Source organism: Myodes glareolus, chromosome 17 (assembly GCF_982192425.1).
Source record: "Myodes glareolus chromosome 17, mMyoGla1.1, whole genome shotgun sequence".
NCBI classification, from domain to species: domain Eukaryota; kingdom Metazoa; phylum Chordata; class Mammalia; order Rodentia; family Cricetidae; genus Myodes; species Myodes glareolus.
In genome coordinates this window covers 24,052,182-24,072,822 of record NC_142042.1, presented here as the reverse complement: position 1 = coordinate 24,072,822, position 20,641 = coordinate 24,052,182, and the positions used below count along the sequence as shown (strand labels likewise).

Below are 20,641 nucleotides of genomic sequence, written 5' to 3'. Positions count from 1 at the left end.
GTTTTCCATCTCTATGTGGTTATTGTTAATTCCCAGAATAGGTTGCCCCAGCACATAATATTTTGACAATAAGTTCTCAGCATTGCAATAGTAAATTAGCAAGAAGCATTCATTAGAAATCATAGTTCAAATTTTAAAACGTCATCTCCTCTTGAGCTAGGCCTACAAAGTGTGACGTTCCCTCAGGTTGTTGATTAATGTTGAATTTCCCAGGCAGTTGCAATGTCACAAAGGGGAAGAGAGGTCTCTGCAGGGCATTGTGCAGCTATGCCGTGATGTCTGGCAGGCTGCAGTGTCTGCTCGGAAGATTAATGCAGCTTTGACTTTTGGTAATTTCAATTTATAATGAGTTTATCATCACTGTAACCTCATTACAAGTGATGAAATTTTTGCATTTTTCCACATAGAATCTGAGTCCCGGATTCTCTTTCCTGGAGAATGCAATCCTAGATGATACTTAAAATAAAATGTAAAAATTAAGTGGAAAAAAAATAAAAACTCATGAAAAAATGGATTTAGTGTGTGCTATTTTGTGCTTCTTATGTTATGCCTTGATTCTGCTCACTACTAATTGTTTGAATTGATAGTATTTAAGGTTTCAGTTTAAAATTTCTTTAGTGTAGCATCAAGTTCTGTAGCTGCAGTTATTTAGAATCTTTGCAGGGCTGTTTTTGTTTCAGTCTTGTTTACACAACCATTTCTATGAAAGACTATTTTACAGGAGACACCTTGGTATTCTGACTCTTACAATCTTTTTTTTTCAAAGTTTATTAAATTATGAGAGTTTCTATTTCCGTCCCTCCTCCCAACACCCTCCCCCTCCCCTCTCCCCCTCCTCCTCCCTGTCCATCCCTAAGAGCAGTCAGGGCTTCTAGCCCTGTGGGAAGTTCAAGCTCCTCCCCCTTCTTACAATCTTTTTGTCTCTTTTTTCCATGATATCCCAGGAACCATGGATCCAGGAGCTAGAATGTAAGTGTAGGCTTTGGGGTCAGGCATATGCAATTTATTGATTTCTGCATTGTGTTCAGTTGTGATTTTCTGTGGCGGTCTCTATTTACTGCAAAGAGAAGCTGCGTTGACGAGGGGTGGTAGCTGTACTTATCGGTGTGTGGAAGGATAAGACTTAGAGTGGAGGTGCAAATTCAGACGATAGAAGCAACCAGCAGTCATATTCAGCTATGCTGGCTAGTTTTATGTCAGTTTGACACAAGTTAGAGTCATCTGAAAGGAGAGAACGTCAATTGAGAAAATGTCTCCATAAGTCCAACTGTAAGGTGTTTTCTTCATTAAAGATTAATGTATACAGGCCTAACGCTTTAGAGGCAAAGCCATCCCTGGGCTAGACATCCTGGATTCTCTAAGAAAGCATGCTGAGAAAGCCATGATGAGCAACCAGGAAGCAGCATCTCTCCAAAGCCTCTGCATCTGCTCTAACCTCCAGGTTCCTGCCCTGTTTGAGTTGCTGGCCTGTGTCCTTTCAATGATGAACAGTGCTGTGGAAGTGTGAGCCAAATAATCCCACTCATCCCCACAATGCTTTAGGTCACGGTGTTTCGTCATTACAATAGTAACCGTAAGTAGGATAAAAATTGGTTTCAGGATCATGTGGTATTGACGCAAAACAAGAACATTTTGTTTTGAAGAGGATTGTGGAAGGAATTTGGAATTTTGGGTCAGAGAACCCACTGATCACTCAAAGCTTAGTGAACTGTTCTATGGGTGTTTGGAAGATAAAAGCAGTAAAAGAAATACAGATGATGCAGGATGGCTAAGTTCCAAAGGGAAGTTTAAGAATCAGTACAATACTCTTTCAGGGTGGTTGTATATTTAATAAACTGTAGTTCTGGCTAGCTGGCGCTGAAAAAAAAAGGCAGTGATAAACAAGAGACCAGAGCCACCAATGTGAAAATTTTGCTTTACTGAGATATTCTATGCTGGTCAGCTGGAGCTGAAAAATTGTCAGTGATTAAGAAGAGACCAGCATCATTGAAGTGAAGTCATTTTGGAAGTGTTTCCTATGAGTCAGCATGCAGAAGCTATTTTCCAGAGGTGGCTAAAGTTATACTTCAGTCTGGTCATCAAACTTGGTACTGTAAGACACCAGGTGGTAATGGTTTGAAAGAATGATGGGTCAAGGAGAGCAGCTGAGGCTTGGCCTCATGAAGAGAACCCAGGATAGGCTACTGGTGAAAGTCCATCACAGTTACTCGAAGAGACCTCAGCATTTTGGAGATGGTACCACGAGATGGCCATCAAGAATAACAGCAACCATGGACTGGAACTAGCCTAAGCTTAGGAGACATTCTGTGCTGACTGCAGAAGGTGAAGCCAGAGAAGTGATCCAAGCCCTTTGGAGGAGCTCAGAAGATAGTCAATGGGTCCCAGACATTGAACACTGACATTTACATAGTAGAAGTTTTGTTTTGTTTTGATTTTTATGTTACCGTGCCCTGATTCTTCTCTCTCCAAATAAGAAAGTATTTAACTTATTTTTTTTATCTTGTAGGTACCCAAAGTTAAGAGAATTTGAACTTTCAGAGAGATTTTAGAATTATACAAATAATTTGGATTTTAAAGAAGACTGAATATTTTAAAGAAGCTGAATGTTTAAGTGTTCGAATTTTCAAATTTATAAATTTTGAAATGTCTATATTGTAATGTTACTATTCATGTGTGATATTGGGAATAAACAAATAAGAAAGTTATGGCTTAACAGTAGACTGTTTGTATGTCAATTTCAAAAGTAGTTAATTGCTACCTTTATGCCAACTTGACACAAGCTAGAGTTATCTGAAAAGATGAAAACTCGATGAAGAAAATGAATCCATAAAATCCAGCTGTAAGGCATTTTCTTAACTAGAAGTTGGTGGTGGAGGGCCCAGCCCATTGTGGGTGGTGCCATCTCTTGGCTGGTGGTCCTGGGTTCTACAAGAAAGAAGGCTGAGAAAACTGTGGAGAACAAACCACTAAGCAGTACCCTTCCATGGTCTCTGCATCAGTTCCTGCCTTTAGGTTTCTGCCCTGTTTGAGTTCCTGTCCTGACTCCCTTCAAGGATAAACAGGGATATGAAAAGAGCAGGAAAAATAAACTCTTTCCTTCCCAAGCTGGTTTTGATCATGGTGCTTCACCATAGCAATAGTAACCCTGCCTAGACTGACAGCCATGAGCTGCAACAATGACCAATGTAATTGTGTAGTAGTGGCCTCAAGCAGTGGTAACCAACTGCTTTCTAATTGTACTTAAGACCCACTCAAAAAGAGGGAATTATTCCCACTTCTATTGTTCTGGATTCCCATTCAAGAAACCATGTTATATTAGCCTTCATGTCTTCTTGGCAATTCACCTGACAGTTTCTCAGGCTCCCTTGTTTCTGATGATTTTGGTGACATATCTTTTAAAATTATTTCTTTTATTTTTTGAGGTTATAATACAATCATATCATTTTCCCATTCCCCTTAACTCTCCAACATACACCTTTTTGCTCTCATTTCAAACACATAGCCCTCCTTTCCAAGAATTATTGATATGGTGGTATTTTGTTTGTGTTTTAACAAATAAAGCTTGCCTGAAGATTAGAGTGCAGAGCTAAACCACTAGAGGTCAGACAGTGGTGGCTCACACCTATAATCCCAGGGCTCAGGAGACAGAGGCAGAGGGATCTGTCTTAGTTCAAGGCCACCCTGGGCTACATGAAAGTGATCCAGTCTAAAAGATAAACAGAGCTCACATAAACATGATTCCAGCACTTAGGATCCGATGCCTTTAATCCCAGCACTATGGTGATATGGCTGGGTGGAAAGAAGAATATAAGGTAGGAGGAAACAGGAGCTCAGTGCAGGCTGAGCAGCAGTTAGTCTGAGGTCACAGTCTAGGCTGTCAGTCTGAGGGTGTAGTCTAGACTGTCAGTCTAAGGAGGCAGTCTGGGGAAAGGGTGGCCCTTTTGATCGTAACGGTGGTAAAGGTTTCTCTAGTGGCTAACTGCTCTGCTTCTCTGATCTCTCAGCTTTCATCCCTATGTCTAACTCTAGCTTTTACAATTAAGAACAATTAGAATTCGTGATACATATTATTGCATACATACCGGGCTATTGCAAAAGAAAGTATTGTAATATCATAAGATCCAGAGAATGAGGGAGTTTGCTGCAATTGTGTGTTCTATTAATGTCAGAACTTTGACAGTTTTGAGATTTAATAGGTAGAAGTTTTATAGAATGTCTCTTTCTTATGATTTGTTTGAAGATTTTGATAGAACAGAGGTTACTTTTGGAGGCAAACAAAACCACAGAGTTAAAATTGACTCTTCAGATCAGACCAAAAGGACGTAGTACAAACGTGACCTGTTACTGTTCAGGTTAACTTAAATTACCTACTACTATCTTGAGGTTGCTGTTGCTGTGATGAAATCTATGACCAAAGGCAACTTGGATTTATTTGACTTACACTTCAACATAGTAGTAGATCACTGAAAGAAGTCAGGACAGAAAGTCAAACAGGATAGGAACCTGAAGGCAGAAATTGATGGAGAAACAATGGAGGGATGCAACTTACTGGCCATCTCACTCTGGTTTGTCCAGCCTGCTTTCTTATAGAATCCAGGACCACTAACCTAGGAATGGTACTATTCTCAATAGGCTGGTCCCTCCCACATCAATAACCAAATAATATATATATATATATATATATATATATATATATATATATATATATATTACAGGCCTGCCTTCAACCTGATCTTATGGTTTTCTTAATTTTCTACATTTTCTTAATTGAGGTTCCCTCCACTCAGATGACTTTAGATTTTGTCAATTTCACATAAAGCTATCCAGTGCACCTAGTTAAAGTGAACTGTTCTATGGGTGCTTGGAAGATAAAAGCATTGAAGGAAATTCAGATGATGCAGGATGGCTTGTGAAGTTTCAAAGGGAAGTTTAAGAATCACTACAATACTCTATCTAGTATTTGTCAGGTTTTTTGACATTAAGTTCTTGTTTAAATTCCCTTTCTGTGTAAGGGAATTACTCTGTATGGACTACAGAAGAGGGAGGGAAGCTATGCTGCAAGGACAGATTATAACTATAAATTATTTTGAATTCTTTAATATTGGCAAAGTCCCAACTTCCTTAGTATTGACTGTATTTGTATATTACTTCAGACCCAATTCAAAAGTTGTTAATTGAGAGACTAGCCTGAGTCAGAGACTCCTGCTCTACTAGTGGCCTCACAGATTTAGAGAAGGCCAGGTAGGCTGCCTATTCTTCTCCTCCAACTTCCCCAATCTCTCATTATCTTAGCATCCTTCCACCATACTTCAAGACTTGTGCCCTCTTACTTGCTGTGCCCCTGTCTCCAACAGTGGCAAAGAATCCCTGCTCTACCAGAGACCAAGCTGATTGGGAGAAGTCTAGACCACACTGACCAGAAGACCAGAGGGGAAACAGAAACCAAGGAACAAAACATCAGTCCAAAAAGACAAACTTAGAAATTGGTAGCATGACCTTTAATTACCCCAAATGCAACTATCTAGAGGGCAACATAAGAACATAAGAATCAGGGCTATTTAGATGGCTCAGTGGTTAAGAGCTCTGGCTGCTCTTCCAGAGCTCTTGGTTTCAATCACATATTGGCTCACAACCATCTATAACATGATTCAATGCCCTCCAATGGTGAGCAGAGGAACCTGTGGACAGAACACGCAATAAATAAATAAATAAATAAATAAATAAATAAATAAATAAATCTTTAAAAAACAAAACACACGAAACAACAGCCAAGGCAATATGCCACAAGCAGAACACAGCTATCTTACTGCAGGACATTTTCCAACACAAGAGAAGACAACTGAAGGGGTGGGGGCAGTTGAAGGGAACATGAAAGTGGAAATAAAACAGTAAAGAAAACACAAACTGAGGAAGTTCTGGGAATGAATAAGCCAGGTCTGCTAAGAGGAGCCACAGAACCCAAGCATCAGCGACAGAATGTAGAAGTTAGAAGAGAGAATCTCTGGTTCTCAGGCAATAAAGATGAAATGTCAGAAATAGATACATCAGTCAAAGAAAATGTTAAATCTAAAAAGTTCCTAACACTGCATCCAGGAAATCTGGGACATTATGAAAAGACCAAACCTAAGAATAATAGGAATAGAAGAAGTAAGAATAACAGGAATAGAAGAAAGAGAAGATTCCCAGCTCAACAGCCCAGAAAATATTTTCAATGAAATCATAGAAGAAAATTTTCCTAACCTAAACAAGGAGATGAATATAAAACTACAGGAAGCTTATGAAACACCAAATGGATGGAACCATAAAATGAAGTGCCCTTGGCACTTAATAATCAGAACACTAAATATTCAAAACAAAGAATAATACTAAAACCTGCTAGGGAAAAGAACAAGTGACATATAAAGGCAGATCTATTAGAATTACACCCAGTTTTTCAACAGAGAATTCAAAAACCATAAGGGTCTGAACAGATGTCCTCAGTTTCCAAGAGACTACAGATTCCAGCCCAGACTACTAAAGCAAAATTTCAGTCACCATAGAAGAAGAAATATATTCCATAGCAAAGTCAAATTCAAACAATATCTACCCACAAATCTAAACCCCACAAAAGGTACTAGAAGGAGAACTCCAAGCTAAGGAGGATAACTATACCCATAGAAACACAGGCAATATAATCTTACACCAGGAATATCATGCACGCACACACACACACACACACACACACACACACTACTACCAACAACAACAACAAAATATCAAGAATTAACAATCATTGAATGGATCTCTCAATATCAATGAATTCAATTTTCCAGTAAAAAGACACAGACTAATAGAATGTATATGAAAACAGGATACATCCTTCTGTTGCGTACAAGAAACACACCCCAACATCGATTATAGACATTACTTCAGATATATGGTTAAAAATGATTTTCTAAGCAATTAGACCCTGAAAGCAAGTTTAGGTAGTCATTCTAATATGTAATAAAATAACTTCTGAACAATATTAATCAAAAGAGATGGGAAGAACACTTCATACTCATCAAAGAAAAAGTTCACCAAGATGACATCTCAATTCTAAACACCTATACATTAAACACAAGGGCACACACATATGTAAAAAGAAATTACTAAAGCTTAATTCATATATTTAATCCCATATATTAATACTGAGAGACTTTAATGCCCCATTCTCACTAATGGACAGGACATTCAAACAAAAACTAAATAGAGAAATAATGGAGCTAACAGATGTTAGGACTCAAAAGGACCTAACAGATATCTATGGAAAATTTCATATGGAAAATTTCACAGATCATTCTCCACAGACTTGGTCACAAGGCAATTCATAACAAATACAAGAAAATCGAAATAACCCCTGTATCCTATCAGACCACTACTGCTAAAGCTAGATTTCAACAACAGAAACAACAGAAAGCCTAAAAACTCGTGGAAACTGAAAAACTCTCTACTGAATGACTGCAGGGTTAAGGTAGAAAACAGAAATTGAAGACTTCCAAGAATGCAGTAAAAATGAAGGCACAACATACCCAAACTTATGAGACACAATGAAAGCAGTGCTAAAAGCAAAGTTCACAGCACCAAGTGCCTTCATAAAGAAATTGTAGAGATCTAGAGATCTCATACTAGCAACTTAACAACACACCTGGTAGCTCTAGAACAAAAAGAAGCAAACACACTCAAGAGGAGTAGACAAATAATCAAACTGAGGGCTGATACCAACAAAGAGAACAATGCAAAGAATCAAGGAAATGAAGAGTTGATTCTTTGAAAAAAATCAACATGATAGACAAACCCTTATCCAAAATAACTAAGAAATACAGAGAGAATTACCAACTTAACTAAACAAGAAATGAAAATGGGAACATAAAAGCAGCCACCAAGGAAATCCGAAGAATCATTAGGCCATACTTCAAAAACCTGTACTTCACAAAATTGGAAATTCTAAAAGAAATGGACCATTTTCTTGAAAGATATCACTTACCAAACTAAAATCAAGATCAGATAAACAATATTAATAAACCCATAACCCTTAAGTAGATAGAAACAGTCATTAGCAGTCTTCCAACCAAAAAAAGCCCAAGGCCAGACTGTGAGGCTCTGCTTCACCGTCTTTGGAATGGGATTTGTTATTCTCTGAGGTAGCATATTGGAAAAGGTAGCTTTCCTTTTGATCTCTCAGACTTCACAGTTGAGTTTTTCTGACATCTCAAAAAAGACTGGACATTCACACAGCACTGGAACTGTTCAGAAGACAGGGATTTTGTAAATCGGACTGAATAAATTTTCTATTAGGTAACCATGAGCTTATGAGTGAGGGGAATGGTATTGTTTTGGTGTAGGAAGAAGTCCTATACCACATGTTTGAACACGTTGGTTTGGGAACTTGTAAAACTTTAAATATTGGCCTGTCTGGTTGACAAGTTGCTATAATGGCAGGCCAAGAGGCTCATAGGCTGACCCCACTTCCAGTCTAGCTCTCTGCTTCTGCACTGGCTCACATTTAACAAGCTGAGTTGTAGGCTCTCACAGTCGTAGGTAGAGATGCAGTTACACTGCCTTTCCTAACATAATGGAATGGATCTCTTTAAATCATGAGTCTAAATAATACCTTCTATATTAAAAGAATGGAAAGAAAGAATGAACGAAAAAAAGAGCAATGAAATAGTAGAAGAAGAGTGTTATCAGTAAATAAAAGCTGAACTAATAGCACATACAATGCTAGATGAAACCAAAACTCTGAGAGGATACCAAGCATTGCTGATAATAGTGGAGTTATACTACGTTTTTATGGAAATGGTGACTACTGAGACACTATGATTTTTTTATTCAAAAGCAGTGATGTATAGTCAATGGCAGAGATTAAATTATAGACATACTTACACATGATTGACAGAATATGGATGAAGGGAAGGAAATAAGAGCTGATGACATCAAGAGAAGTTAAGGCTAAAGTGTTATAACCTGTACCCACCGCCATCAACACTACAGATGCTCTTCCCAATCCCTTCCTCTTTCCACTTACCAACCTTACATTTTACTATATCCTTTGCACTTGGTTTGTTTGGCAGGGGGTTATGATGAAAAGTTTTCCTGTCTTCTGAGGCCACTTTGTTACTTGCAATATAGGCTAAGTACAAAGAGATTAGTGTACGCCTCTCTTTCTATCATTTTTAACAATGAGAGACCAGTTCCCAACACAAGGGATGGGATTCTGCTGTGTAGGACTTTCCCTGAATGGCAGAATTTTCCCATCAGAATTTTTTAGACTTCAGTGTATCCAGCCTAAAAACACACCTTTAATGTTTTTATTGTCTTCCTTGACTAACATTTCTATTGTTTAAAAAAATTCCTTAAGATTTTGATTTAATAAAATGTGATTTTCTTGATGAAATATGAAATGATATATACTATAAATGTGAATTGAAAAAGAACAACTTGAAAAGCAAATAAAGAACTAGAAAGAGAAGTCTCTCAGTAGGACACGTATCCACTGGAGAATAACAAGCAAGGCTCAGAGAACTAGTCCATTGTCGTTCAACAGACTTTTATTGAAATCTACAATGTGCCTGGAATAGCAAGATGGAAGAGATACGAAAATAAAGTACCATTCACAACCTTGACCTATTTACAGACTATTTATGTAGGTTAAACTTATAACCAGAAAAAAAATCTAATGAATTATGATGGTAACAGCCCAAACCACATAGTGTGTTAGTATGTAGAGGAAAGAAATGTCCAAAGAGTCATAGGAAATGCGATGAAAGGCTGTTAAAGAAAACAAGAACCAGACAGAAATGAAGGGGATAGTTTTTTTTTATATAAAAACAGAAGGTATCACACTTGAGGAGATTCAGTTTTAGTTCTTTTGCTCCACCCATGTGACTGTAGCAAGCCAAACAGGAACTGCAATCAGGAACAGGTGGGGTAAGTAGACAGAGAATTCTGCAAGGTACCAGTGACTCAGGTGAGCAGATACCAGTAATCCGAGGCAGTCTCTAAGATGACTCAAGCAATGCTCCTTCCAAAGCTGTGTGGTGTAGACTTGCCAAAGACAGATGCCAATGTCTTGAAAGTTAGCAGAAGTCATACAAGGAAAGTCTTCTTCAAAGCTGATCTCTGAAACTCTGAAACTGGATTTACTAAGTAAATTGCTTTGGGAAATGGGGCAGCAATTTTAGAGGCTGCAATCACAGAAATAAAAGAATTTAGTTGAACGTTGTATCATCTAGACCAGAACAGACTTCTGGGCTTTTAGTTTTCTTACCATTTCTTGTCTGACCTATGCTCCATGGATTTATCCCATGCTCACCTTGACTTGTCCTAAAAGTAGACACACATTTTTCATTGCTTGAATTCCTACAGAGTGCTTGAAGCATGGGAAACCATATACAAATGTGTATTGAGTATGTATTATTAGGAGCTTCAAGAAATAAGCAGGTGGAAGCAACAGAAAATGGAATTTCAGCATGCTGGAATTACTGATTTGGACCGTATTCTGCCTGCTCTGTTTACTAGTGACTATAAACAAACAAATTCCTCCAAACCCAGCTTAATGAAAGCAGATCCTGAAAATCCTCCACAATACCTTGTGATGAGTGTGTTATTCAACAAATGCTGCCTGTTTATTGTTAGTATTTAGAAGATATAAGAAATGTGATGAATTCTTTATATATTTTGGAGATCAGTCCTCCATCAGATGTGGGGTTGGTAAGGATCTTTTCCCAGTCTGTAGGCTGCCATTTTGTCTTATTGTCAGTGTCCTTTGGCTTACAGAAGCCTCTCAGTTTCAGGAGGTCCCGTTTATAAATTGTCGATCTCAGTGTCTATAGGACTAGTGTTATATTCAGGAAGTGGTCTCCTGTGCCAGTGAGTTCAGGGCTACTTTCCACTTTCTCTTCTATCAGTTCCATTACAATTGGCTTTATGTTGAGGTCTTTGGTCTTCTTGGCTTTGAGTTTTATGCATGGGATAGATATGGAACTATTTGCTCTCTTCTACATGCTGACATCCAGTTATGCCAGCACCATTTGTTGAAGATTCTTTTTTTTTTCATTGTATAATTTTGGCTTCTTGTGAAAGAAAGATGTGTTTCTTTCTTTGTGAAAAATCAAGTGTTCATAGGTGTGTGGATTTATATCAAGGTCTTAAGCTTAATTCCGTTGATCCACATGTCTCTTTTTATGCCAATACCAAGCTGCTTTTATTACTAAGGCTCTTTAGTCAAGCTTGAAGTAGGGGATGGTGATGCCTCCAGAAGTTCTTTAATTGTACAGGATAGTTTTGGTTTTTTGCTATCAAAATCACATTTTACTGATTTTTATTAAGCTCTACATTTTTTCTATGCCCCCCTCCCTGTTTTTTCCCTTTCTTTCAACTCTTCCCCAAGGTCGCCATGCTCCAAATTAACTCAGGAGGTCTTGTCTTTTTCTATTTCCTATGTGATTAGATCTGTATAAGTCTCTCTTAGTGTCCTCATTGTTGTCTAAGTTCTTTGGGATTGTGATTTGTAGGCTGGTTTTCTTTTTCGAATGATGACCTCATGAAATTTGCAGGCAAATAGATGGAACTCGAAAAAAACATTCTGAATTAGGTAACCCAGACCCAGAAAGGAAACATGGTATGTACTTACTCATAGGAGGTTATAAGGAGTATAGGATAACCAACCGGCAACTCACAGCCCCAGGGAGGCTAGATAACAAGGAGGGCCAAAAGAGGGAAACACAGATTTTTCTGGGTAAGGGAGATTAAAAAGATTTCCTGGGTGTGGAGGTTGGGGAGATGGAGGAATAGGAACTAGAGGGAGCAGGTTGGGCAGGCTGGGTGCTGGAGATGTGTTGGAGGCAGATGTAAGGTGAGAACAACTAAAAAGACATTCTGAAAGGGAGGCCATTTTGGAGTTAGGGAGAAATCTGGTGCTACTGAAACCCCTAAAAATCCATCAGGATGACCCCAACTAAGACTCCTAGCAATTGTGGAGAGGGTACCTGAACTGGCCATCTACTGTAAGCAGATTGGTGGCTTCCATAATTGCCATCAAGGATACTCTATCCAGTAACTGATAGAAACAGATGCAGAAATCCACAAACAAGCTTTGCACTGAACTCCCAGAGATCTGAGCTCTGTGAGTCTTGCAGAAGAACGGGAGGATGGATTATATCGGCCAGGTGTGTCAAGAAGGGAGAACCCACAGGGACAGCTGACCTGAGCTCATAGAAGCTCATGTATGCTGGACCAAAAGTCAGGAAGCCTATATGGGATAGACCTAGGCCCTCTGCATGTGTGTAACAATTGTATAACCTGGTCTATAAGTAAGGTTTCTAACGGTGAGAACAAGACCTCTCCCTGGCACTTAGCTGTCTTTTGGTAGCCTGTTCCCCATACTATATTCCTTGGCCCTGCCTCATCATAAGGGGAGGAGCTTAGTCCTGCCTCAGCTTGATGTTCCATGCTTTGTGCAAGCCCATGGGAGGCCTGTCTCTTCTGAATGGAGATGGAGGAGGAGTGGACGGGGAGGGGAGTAGATGGGAAAGGGGAATGAATGGGAGCAGAGGAGGGAGAGTAAACTAGATGGGTGTAAATCAAATGAAAAACATGTTATTTAAATAAAAAGGGGGAAAAAGAAATGGAATGAATTCAGATAGACACATTCAAATCATCCTTTACCCTCATCATAATCATATAGTATTACAGGTACTGAATGCTCAACTTAAAATTTCAGAATATCCATTAAATAATGAATGTCCAATCATCACATTTTTATGAGCTGCTGATTGTTTTAGGCATTGGAGAGAAAATTACTGAGAGTTGGGGGTGGGGGAAGACATAGTCCCTAAAAATAAATGATTTAGATTGAAATAATTCTGAGCTTCATTTTGGATAAAATTGTAAGATATCAGATTTGTCCCAGAGGAGATATAGTACTTCCAGGTTTGGGTTTAGGTTATAAATATCCCAGGAACTGTGTTACTCATGGTATTTCAATTTATTCCCAGTTGCCCATGCACTGAAACAAAGAAACACATACCTGTATCTACATGTAATTGTAGAATAAGTATCCCATGCCTTTGGAAAGGTTGTATGGAGTTCAACTATAGATTTGTCCGCTGAGCGAAGACACATTTTCAATAATTATGAAAGTAAATGATGAAATTTACTCTTGCCTGTATAAGAGTTTTATTTTAGCTGAAACTAACCATGTAGCTTCCAGGCTATAGACGAGAAAAACAAGGATGACATCCACCCAAATGTGTGAAAGTGTCATTGAGACAGATGACAAACATTTCTCCATTTCAGCATCTATCAGAATTATAAATCACTATTCCTGGAATTGTATCAATAAAATGTTCTTTGTATACCACAACATAATGTAGAACCATAAAAAATTGTAATTCAAAAATTTTGAACCTTTGAGTTGTAATATGTCTGTTAAAACATGTTGTACATTATATACTAAAGTTAAAAAAAAAACAGGGAGTATAAGAGACTGCCAAAAACAAACTAAATAATGACAGCTAGAGAAGAAAGTGAGAGAAAATAAATTGAATTCACATATAATTTCCAGACATCCTTTGAAAAAGGAGATAATTCCCTATGAAAAAAAATTTCATAGCAACTAGGCAATATATTTTTAGTAAGAATCTACAGGCATTTTTTCTCATCTTGGTCATAAATAATGTTCAGTTGGTTTAGGAAAATTCATTGGTTTTATGAAAAGTTACTACACAGTGTTGAGCAGATAGATGTCAGGGAAAATGAGGTATTTTGGAGTTTAAGACATTGCAAATTTCAACCGTAAATACACATTATCACCTGCATCTTTGTGTAACTATGCTCTGTTTGGTTTTTAAGTGGAAAGTATTAGTTTCTTTTTCGAATTCTCTAAAATTATAACATTTCATAACTAGTAATTGTGTAGTCTAGGACAAGAAATAGATATTAAGCATGTTTTTAAAAGTCCAGCTCAGGAAATATCAGAACACATTTATTTGAGGCTGCCCTGCTGGTGATTACACATCACTTAACATTGGCCTTGGTCCATCTCCGAACAAGGACTCATCTGAGAACCTATGGTTCTGTGGAGGAAAATAAGTAAGTAGGCTGGTTTTGAAGACAGAGAAGATATGTGGCATAAAATGAAGTATTATGTGTTATGGAATAATTTTTTTGTACACTGAGAAGGTGTGTCTTTTCCAAGGTGCCTCTAATTGGTTTAATAAAAGGCTAAGTAACCAGCAGATAGGCGTGTAGAGGCGTGGGGATGAAAAAGGGTGGAGCTGCCAGCCAGATGCAGAGGAGATGAAAAAAGGTACCACCACAATGTACAGCATAGATAAGGAATATGGGTTGATTTAAGTTGTAAGCTAGTAAGTAACAAGCATGAGTTATCAGTCAAGCATTTATAACTAATAATAAATATTTGGGTGGTTATTTGGGAACTGGCTGGCAGGACAGAGCTGACTGGGGGCACAGAGAAAGTCCACCTACAATTATGATGCTCATTCAAAGGTTGGCCTGTTGGAGCTACTGATAACACCCCTTTGTAACATGAGGATCATTTGTTGTCTGAGGTTTCAGTCATGCCAGGTTTATTTCCTCCCACTAGGCCCCACAGCCATTTAGCCCCAAAGAAATCACACAGAGGTCTATATTAATGATAAACTGATTGGCCCATTAGCTCAGACTTCTTATTTACCCTTATAACTTGTATTAGTCCAGTATTCTCTTCTTTGTTAGCCACATGGCTCAGTACCTTTACCGGCAGGGCAGGTCACATCTTGCTTCTTTGGTGTCTGGACAGGATTGGGGAGAAATGGGCTTCTTCCTTCCCAGAATTCTCCAGTTCTCATTGACCCACCTCTACTTCCTGTCTGGTTGTCCCACCTATACTTCCTGCCTGGCTACTGGCTAATCAGTGTTTATTTAACACATAACTGACAGAATACAGACAATTGTCTTGCACCACCCTTTCATAGTTAATAGCTACCTACAGGACAGTCAAGTTTGACCTTGAAGATGTTCCAGTAAAAAGAGACAGTAGGGTACATGTCACGGGGTTCCTTTTATGTGAGCTACCATCCACAGGACAGAAAGATTACCAGCCATGTGTGAAGATGGGGGTGATTATTAAGAGCTTAGAGATTTCTGTTTGGTGAATTGAATTGTCCTAAAATTCAATATTAGTTACGATTGGTCAATTCAGGATAATACTTACTAAGAACAAAGGAACACGAATACATGATTTATAAAGGTGAGTGTTATGGTATGTAAGTTATATTTCAATAAAACTATTATAAAAAGTAGGGCAGCAACATTTTTGGCACATAGGTTATAATTTTAGATTAGTTTTTGATTAGCCAGTGAAACTATCTACATCTAATTAAAGTAGTTAGCATTTTATATGCATTATTTTTCTTAATCCCATATTAAACCTATTACCGATTACATCATTCTCAACTTAGAGTAGGTGATTTTAGGAATTAGAGGAACTGAACAGTTTGCCCAGGGCTAAAAAGATCTAATGAACTTCATGCATATTTAGAATCTCACCCAGGTCAAGCCTCATGGTCATGCCTGATGTCACCCTAAAGGTTTCTTCCAATTAACACATGACTGAAGAGGAATGAGACAGAAAGAGAATTTCAGAAAGGACGCTGAGTCACCTGCCATCTCAAAATACTGTGGATGGGATAAGTTGGAAGTTGGTTGGAATTTATTGTCTAATTTTGATATTCTGAGCCCCCAAATGGAAAGAAAGTACCAGACAAAGCATGGGGTTGTGATTAGACAGAGGGTGCTACATGAGACTATTTGAATAGACTCAATCCAAGAAAATTCAAAATTAATCAGGAAAGAATACATGAAAAGTGCTGAGTTTTCCTGAAAACTTTTTATCATTGGTTAAATTAAGTAACTTACTTTACTTATCAAATATATTTGTTTTCTTTATGTCTGAGTTAGTATTTTTATCACTGTGAAGAGACACTATAACCATGGTAACTCTTATAAAGAAAAACATTTAATCGGGGTAGCTTAGAGTTTCAGAGATTTCATCCATTATCATTAAGCTGTAAGTGTTAAAGCAGTGGGAAATAAAAACAAAGGAGCAGATCCAAAGATAGATCATGAATTCTAAACCAAGAAAGTTCCAAAACACCATGAATTTAATGATGCATAGTGGCTGGTCAACTCTGAAATTTTTAGAGGGAGCATGTGTAATAGAAAGGAATGAAAAAGGTGTGTCAAAATAATGGAAGGAAGATTGTAGCAATGTGTAAAATTTTTTGGATATAAAGATTTTAAGAATTAATCTTAGGATCTGATGTTGGGAAACACAAAACTGTAACTATGGAAAGTGTGTAATGATGGAAAGCGTAGACTTTAAGTCAATGTGGAAAACAGTTACAGAAAGGTATGAGTGTAGACAGGGAGGTAATTAAGAACGTCATAGAAAAATACTGGAGGCAAAGAGAAAGGGAGGAGGAGGGAGAATGCAAGAAAAGAATACATGGAGTTACACAAAATGTGTTACTTACCCCAGTAAGCTGAATAACTTGTGCAGTTACATAAGAAAACTCCATCTCTCCTGTTTGTTAGCTGTTGTATAAAACACTTTCAGGAAAGCCACAATTTAAAACCATCTGTGTAATTGGAGACAAGCAGAATGATTGCTAAAATGAGACCTCAGTTTTCAAAATGATCTCCTCAGTCTGGAATATGGCTTCAGATCCCCTGGAACTGGAGTTCCTCCTGGTCGTGCGCCACCATGTGGGTCCTGGGAATCAAACCCAGGTGCTCTGAAGAGCAGCCAGTGCTCTTAACTACTTACCCACTTATACAGCCCCGGCTTTCCTTTTTATCAGATTATTTTATCCCAAAAGCAAAGATAAAACTAGAATACTACCATAACAATTGAACAGGAAATAATTACTCTACATTTGAGAAATCTTTAGGAAAAACTATAATTACTGCCTACCGAAGGAGCGACATCTCTGAGATAAATGGGAAAATCTTACTGGTTTTGGTGAATAGATAGTATTCATTGAAGAACTACCTTCAAAAGTACAACTCATGGGTAAAACTGCCTTAATCCTCAAAACAGACTATTAACATAATCATGTGTATACATATTAATGGTTCAGAAACATTACTAATACCAGCTTGTCACATATTTTACTTATATAGTCCAAAGTTTAAATAAATTATAGATTATTTGAGAATATTTACACAATGCTTCAAGGGTTTTTTTTTTTGTCCTTATGAGTTCAAATTTATATACACTTTCTCCTCATTGGTCTGTCATCCTACCCCTTCTTAAAATAAATTCCATTTGACTCTTTAATAAAAGGACATTTAAAGTTTCTCTTTAGGATTGTTTTGGAAAGATCACCTGGTTTTATTTTATTTTTCTCAATAGTAGTTGTTCTATGTTAATATCTTTCCCCTACATTTTCTCTATTCTCTTTAACCATTAATATATCCCCCACTTTCTTGAATATTCCTTCCTGAAAACACGTAACCAATTCAATGTTTTCTGAAGCCTTTCTAAGTGCTGCCATTTTAACTGTTTCCAGTGACAAAGTCAGAGTGGTCTGTTCTAGTCTTTACGGTAAAAGGGAGATAAATACTGCTCACTCCCTTGTGTCAGGAATTTTAATAATTTAAATCCAAGTGGCTTAGTTTCTGTTTTGTATTCTGAAAAAAAAAAAAAAAGCACACCACATTTCCTCTTCTCCCCTTCTGTATCTCTTCAGGAATGCTTCCTGTTCTGAGAGTTCAACATCCTGAGTGTCAAGAGCCCCTTGGATTAGAGAAGATTTTAAGCAAAGAAAGCAAGATATTCCCACAGCCTCATGACAGCAGCCTTGGAAGAGGATCTTAGATTTTTGGGGGCTAATCTGACTGTCTCTGGACATCAGAGTGCTCACCAGTGCCCAAGTGGAAAAGTGTCCCCTGGGAGATACAAAGAATCCACATTGAGTAAGAAGCCCACCACTTCTGCATATTTGACCTGATTAAACTGTCTGTGGTTTTCTTTGGCCTTTGTTTGTGCTATGCTGTTTCTGTAAGCTCCCTACACTCCACGGTTTCTAGGAACTTGTAAAACCAGTCCTGCATTGAGAATTTGAAAAGAACCAGGACAAAAGAATTTGTAGACACAGAGCAAACAGTAAATCCAGGAAAGGAAAGGACCCTGGAAGCCAAAAATTTTTATTCCTAAATCATGTCTTTCCACCCCACCCCCCAAATGAATGATTGTCCTAAGTGGCTTAAAACATAAAGAATGTCCTACAGGGGATGCTCTGTTGGAAATGAAATTGGGCACAATAATCTTTTTAAAAGACACTGCAGAAGGGACCAATGCAAAAACGTTAAACAAAACAGCATAGTTACACAAAAATGCATAATAGAAACCTCTTAAAATTTAATTATTAGTTTGTTGGAAAGTGACCCTCATTTATTTTCAGTTTGTCAAGCGTTATGTGTTTAGACACAAGAGATTTCTGTCATGCTGCAACCTGAAGTATGGCAACTTTACCTCTGGTCTCCGCTTAATATTCCACGCTGTAGTGCAGAGCTGCGGGCAGGCCTGATTTTCGCCTCATCCGGCTCCCACACGGCTAGCTTAGTCCCAGAAATAACAACACACAAATTGTATTCATTTAAGCACTGCCTGGCCCATTATCTCTAGAGAGTTAGTTACTGACTAACTCTCATATCTTGATATTAACCCATTTCTAATAATCTGTGTAGCACCACGAGGTGGTGGCTTACCGGAAAAGATTCAGCATGTCTGACCTGGTGGCTGGCTCCATGGCTTCTACCCCATTGCCTCCTTCCCAGCATTCTGTTCTGTTTACTCCACCTACCTAATTTTCTGTCCTATCAAAGGGTCAAGGCAGTCTCTTTATTAACCAATGAAAATAACACAATAGACAGATAACCCTCCTCCATCATTTCCCCTTTTTCTGTTTAAACAAAAAAGAAAGGCTTTCATTTTAACATAGTAAAATTACATATAACAAGACAGTTATCAAGCAAGAATTATAGTTACAATATTTATATCTATTTTATCTTTTATCATCATTAAGGAAAACTATAACTATAACCAATCATTCTTCAACTCCATCAAAGTCTTTAGAAGAATATAATATTACCTAAGCAAATAAGAAATAAACAACTTTCAAAACTCTAGAAATGACGGAGACATCTTGCTGCCTGAACAGTCACCCAAAGTTCCTCTGTATCATTGGGGCATCCATCTTCGGCCTTCAGGCCCATAGTATCCAGCAGACATTTCCACGAAGCAGGCAATTTCAAAGGCAGTTCAGTTAATATTTGCTGTGTCCTGCAGAATGTCTCACGTAGTCTTTCATGAATCAGGAACCCAAAAAAATCATCTCACCTTTAGGCAAGTTGGAGATTGTTTCTTATTTTCTAAGTGGACAGCAATATTATTAATTTTATAGACTCTTCCTGCTTAAATACCATATAAACACATGCTAATTATCTGTCTAATAACTTTTCAACTACTTCCTAGTTACAAGAAATTTTCCTTCATAGGCAAATTTGATAATATCAAAGGTATCATCTATCTGTTAAGCCTTGATCCTTCAATCTACATGAGAACCAAATCTTCAGTTTTAAATTTGGATGTTGGGAAAATGATTAATTGACCCCATTTTCATAGTATGTTTGGCTCTTCCAAGAAGCAAATATGGATTTTTTTGAGAAATGAGTGCATAGTTTAGCTTCCAAGATTCATATCAGTTAAGAATAAACAGTGTGATGATGCAATTAAAGATCACTACCAGAGAAGACAGTAATAAGTAAGAATGTAGAGATGAGAATGATCAGTTGATTTATAACATTGAACAATGAAGTGTGAAATAGAAGAACAAACCTTAAAATTACATAATTAAAAATAAAAATAATTTCCTTTTGGATTAAAACCTATATAAATATAGTACATAGAATTAATATTGGCAAAGAATTATAAATTCTTCAAAAGACTGCAGGCTGGAGAATAATGAAGAAAGGATTTTGAATTGGAAGATATGTAGAGAAGTTGCCAGAATGATAAACAAGGGACTGATTATGAACATCTGAAGAAAGTCAAAACATATTTAAAATAGTATGCATGCAATATATATATATATATATATATATATATATATATATATATATATATATATGAATTTCAGGAGGGAAACAGAAAGTGCAATATGGAAATGGTATTTTGTTACAGTTGAAAGTGGGCTAAAATTTTATGGAAGCCTTCATTCCATAGCAACAACCAGTACAGCACATTGTAAGACATAAAGATTTAATTAAGTAACTGTTTCCTTAGGCATATGCAATGAACCTTTAGGATGAGATAAATTTGAAGACGAGCATTCAAAGTAAAGTAAGGTCAAAAAGAAAACATTAAAGAAATTTAAGTTAAAAAATATTGCAAAAATATAAATAAAAAAGAAATTTTATGGCTATTACACAGAAAAGCAACTTCAGCTTAGAATTAGTCACTAAACAATATTTAATAAGTAGAAATAAATAAAAGCATTTAAAACAACTTAGTTTTGTAACATAGTGTTTACATGACATATTAAAATCATATCAA

The 20,641-nt window shown here is 37.3% G+C and overlaps 1 long non-coding RNA gene across 1 annotated transcript in view; it reads left to right on the top strand.

The window, feature by feature from the left end:
• The window catches only part of LOC125414798 (uncharacterized), a 60,952-nt gene extending 42,893 nt beyond the window's left edge, over positions 1-18,059 (top strand). Inside the window, exon 3 of the long non-coding RNA XR_007236376.3 lies at positions 17,775-18,059. This is a non-coding gene — a long non-coding RNA (uncharacterized LOC125414798). The remainder of the gene's footprint in view (positions 1-17,774) is intronic.
• Positions 18,060-20,641: the final 2,582 nt, after the last annotated feature.